Below are 4045 nucleotides of genomic sequence, written 5' to 3'. Positions count from 1 at the left end.
TTGAAGAATCTCAAAACTGCATCATAGCTAAACTAACATTCTGCAAGTGCAGCATCAGGTACAGGATATGGATTTCTTTGAATAACATGATTAAATCAGTATAAAATTGATAAAATAAATCAAATTTTTTTGTGGGATTCCCTTCCGTATGCTGTGAATATGGTTTCTTAGCAGCAGTTAATAACAATCTGTTTTGTCCTATGGCAGAGCGGAATAAAGCTAGGTGGGAAAACTATACTTAACGAAGGGAAAAAGAAGGCAGAGTCAGGCCGTTGCCATGTAGCTGCTGAGGAGAAAGACACCGGAACTGTACTAGAAGGCCATACCTTCATGGTGATTAATAGAAATTAGTTAATTTAAGATGTAAGAGCTAGCTAGAAATTCAGCTGAGCCACCAGCGAAACCGTGTTGCAATTAATATACTTTCTCTGTGATTATTTATACAGGGCAGCCAGGAAAACAATGTTTACTCTCCTTTTACATAAATTCGTCTGTGTGCTTCCCATCATGGTGATAGTAAAATTTGTTTTACAAAGTATAATTAAGACCATTTTCTCTTTGCTGGAGACATGACTCACTAGCTTGTCTTTATAGAGGACCCAGGATCAATTCCTAGCAACAACACTTTAGTTCAGAGCAACCTCTCTAACTCCAGTCAGTCACAGGCTTTTGATTATGTCTTCTACTCTTTACAGGCACCAAGCATGTATGTGTTATAAGGACATAATACAGGTAAATTATCCATGCACAATACAAATATAAGAATTTTTTTAAAAAATCCCTTCAAAAGAGAGGAAAAGTGGAGATTAAGAATTCACATATGAGTGTAGTTTACCGAGATCTCTCTCTCTGCTCAAGGCTGTGAGTTACTTGGAAGATTGTGTAAGAAAAAAACACGCTTAAAATCCTTTGTGAGATTTATGTCTTACGTAAAGTATTATAAAAGTAGGATATTATAAAATTCATTGAACAAATAAAGGAGAAAGACATTTTCTCAATTGAGCATGCCAACACTCAGGGAGAAGTCTATCCCTGTGAATCAACACAGCGGGGCTAAATGTTGCATAACCAAGGATTATAAATTCTTGAATATTTAAAATCAAGGATTTGTCTACTAAAGAAAGACTTAAAAGAAGAGAAAAAGCACAGTCAGCCCAATAGAAGAAAACAAAACAGAGCATCAGAAGGAGAATACTCTGAGCAGCTCTCAGCTCAGGGGGAGTTCTGTAGAGAGGCTTGGAATTCTGGAGGTGGAGGACATGCTGGTGGTGCTTGTGGAGAAGAAGTACCATGTAGCCACTGGCCGCTCCCATGGCTCCCTGAAACACAGCATCTCTCAGGACCATGAGAGGGAGAACAATCCATTTTGTTTTCTGACTTTCTTGCATAACAGAACAATAGTTGTCTTCACTCTTAAACTGTGATATATTCAAGCCTGTTCTTGTGATGGAATGGATTAGGTTCATGCTTATTAAAGCGTTGAGTATCCAAAAGAATGAAAAGAATGGAAGGATGTGCCATACAGACAGTGGTCTGAGCCTCCTCAACCCAGATGCTCTGGGACTGATGATGATGGCCTGGACCACAGTGAGGAGACTGCTGGTACAGATGGAGACCCCACGGGCCACCCTTGTCAGGTAAATGAGGATCTTGCATCCTACGTCATCTAGGAAGTTTCTCAAACCAAAATCTGCCATTGTCTTTGGCAATCCTTTTGCAAGAAGAATTATAATGTTTGTAAAAGCCAAGTGGATGAGAATGAGGTGTATAGTATTCTTCTCAGGCCCTCCACACCAACTGAACATATAGTTCACACAAACAGAAATGTTTCCCAGAGTTCCAAACATAGTCATGAAGAGGAAAACTATTTGCTTAATAAATTTTAAAAGCATTTCTTCCTGTCTGGGTAGAAAATCTTGTATTCAGGATACAAAGAGTTTTCCAGGAAGGCGTCAATAATGCTAGACATTTATCTGAAAAACATTTCACATAATAGCATTTTCTGGTATATGAGAGTCAGTGGTGGACACATGTGCTGCTGTAGACTGGGTCCCCGAACTCCTCCTCTTCCCTGTAGACTCTGAGTTATGTGTGTGCTCTGACCGGTGAGCTTGGTAACTGGAATGAAACCCTAAAGTTTTAAAGGAGATATGATTGAGTTCTATACTAGCAAAATTGACTTGTTAAAATGTGTATTCGTGTGTGTGTGTGTGTGTGTGTGTCTGTCTGTCTGTCTGTCTGTCTGTCTATGTACGTGCATGGATTAACAAGTTAACTTCCAACACAACTGAATTGCATCGCAAATTTCCCCAAACAAACTCTTTCTTTTTCTTTCTCTATTTCATTATATTTCCCCACTGAATTTCCAAACACACAGGTTCCTTTCTTATTTGTATCTTAATTACTGTAACAATGTCTAGATTTGCATTTGGCTTAAAAGATTTATAACTTCAATTTCTACACCCTAATATTTTTAAAGTTTGTATGTTGACCATTCTATGATTTCACTCAATAGGAATATTTATTGGTCTTTTTAAAATATAGTTCTCAATGTCAAGTTCAATCACACAACTTCATTAGATAGAGCGCTACAGTTAAAACTGAATGAATAAAATATAACCTGAAAATTTTCATGTAACTGCCAGGCTGCAGCTAGGGATGGTGGCTAGCAGAACCTTGTATTGCTTCCTAGAACACAGGGTAGCAGAGAGCTGTGATCCTAGCAGATAACTCAGGGCATCTGTACCCCACTGAATTACCTCAGGACATCTAAGGGAATATGGAACAGCTCTGAACTGGGGGATCCTGATAATTAATGGGATTAATGAGGGAGTATATACTGCCATGAGATGAGTGCATTTTTAAAGGGGTTAAATCAGCTCCCTTTAGAGGGCGGGGTTTGCCTCAGGCGAATCCCTGCCAATAAAGGGTGCGCGGAGAGGCGGCTCGCCCCTTTTGTTCCTCGCTACCTGTGCTACGCTGGAACTTTGGTTCAGTAAGTTTAACAATAAACTGGTAAATATTCTTTGATATCTGCATTGCCTTTATTTTGTGCCGGTACATCTGGCGCCTCCCCCGTGGGGCTTTGCCGAGAACCGGCCCCGAATTGGAGTCTCTTGCACCCCGAGCCGCTGCAGCGGTCTCTCTGGGCGCAAGCTGAAACGGCTGAGATTCTGAGCGACTCGATTTTCCCTGCTGCTTGCTAGAGTACCAAACAGTGGGTTTGATATAGACAGAGCCTTTTTAACAGCGCCTAAGCCTCTGTTTCGAGCCGCCCCGGCCAGATTTCCCGTGCCCGCCCGCCGGCGCGCGCGCTGCCTGTGTCTGCTCCCCCTCCCACCACCGCCAGCGCTCAGGTCACGTGACAGCGGCCTGAGAGCCCCGGCAAAAAATACTTATCAGCCTGGTGTCTGTTTCAATTTTGTTTTTGAGTCCTTTTATTTCAGATTTAGGACACGTGGATTCAACTGGGCTCTTTCGCCACCACTGGCAGGAACCAGTTATTACAGGTAAGAGAACTTTTTCTTTTCTAAATAATGTCTGAGAACGTGACCGCAACTTATTTCAATAGTTTTTTTGAGTGCACCATTTGGGAGATCTTACAAGAGGTGTCTACCACACCACATATATGGATATTCCTGGGATTCTTAATTTTCCTTAGCACTATTTGGTTTGATAATAGGAAAATGATCAAATCTCTTAAGGCAGAGGTTGAACGTTTGAAAACTATTGAGAGTGACAACAATCTTCTCAAGAATCAGTTTGAAGTTCTCCAGGAAGAAAACAAATCTTTGTTTAACATGACTCGGTTAACTGAGAAAAATCTAGAAAAAGTACAGGTTGATGTTAAGGAGAAATTCATTACTATGGAAGAAGGAACAGCTGAATTAGATCGTAAGTTTCAGCAGTCCCTTTCTGATGTTAAGGAGAAATTCATTACTATGGAAGAAGGAACAGCTGAATTAGATCGTAAGTTTCAGCAGTCCCTTTCTGTAGGAACTGAAACGTTAACTGAGAGAATCAAAACTGCTGAATGTGACAATCG

The 4045-nt window shown here is 40.7% G+C and overlaps 1 pseudogene; it reads right to left on the bottom strand.

The window, feature by feature from the left end:
* Positions 1–962: 962 nt before the first annotated feature.
* LOC142848870 (vomeronasal type-1 receptor 4-like) lies at positions 963–2032 on the bottom strand (annotated as a pseudogene).
* Between the last annotated feature and the right edge of the window lie 2013 nt (positions 2033–4045).

The sequence above is a fragment of the Microtus pennsylvanicus genome, chromosome 4, assembly GCF_037038515.1.
Source record: "Microtus pennsylvanicus isolate mMicPen1 chromosome 4, mMicPen1.hap1, whole genome shotgun sequence".
NCBI classification, from domain to species: Eukaryota; Metazoa; Chordata; class Mammalia; order Rodentia; family Cricetidae; genus Microtus; species Microtus pennsylvanicus.
This window is presented reverse-complemented; position numbering and strand designations above follow the sequence as displayed.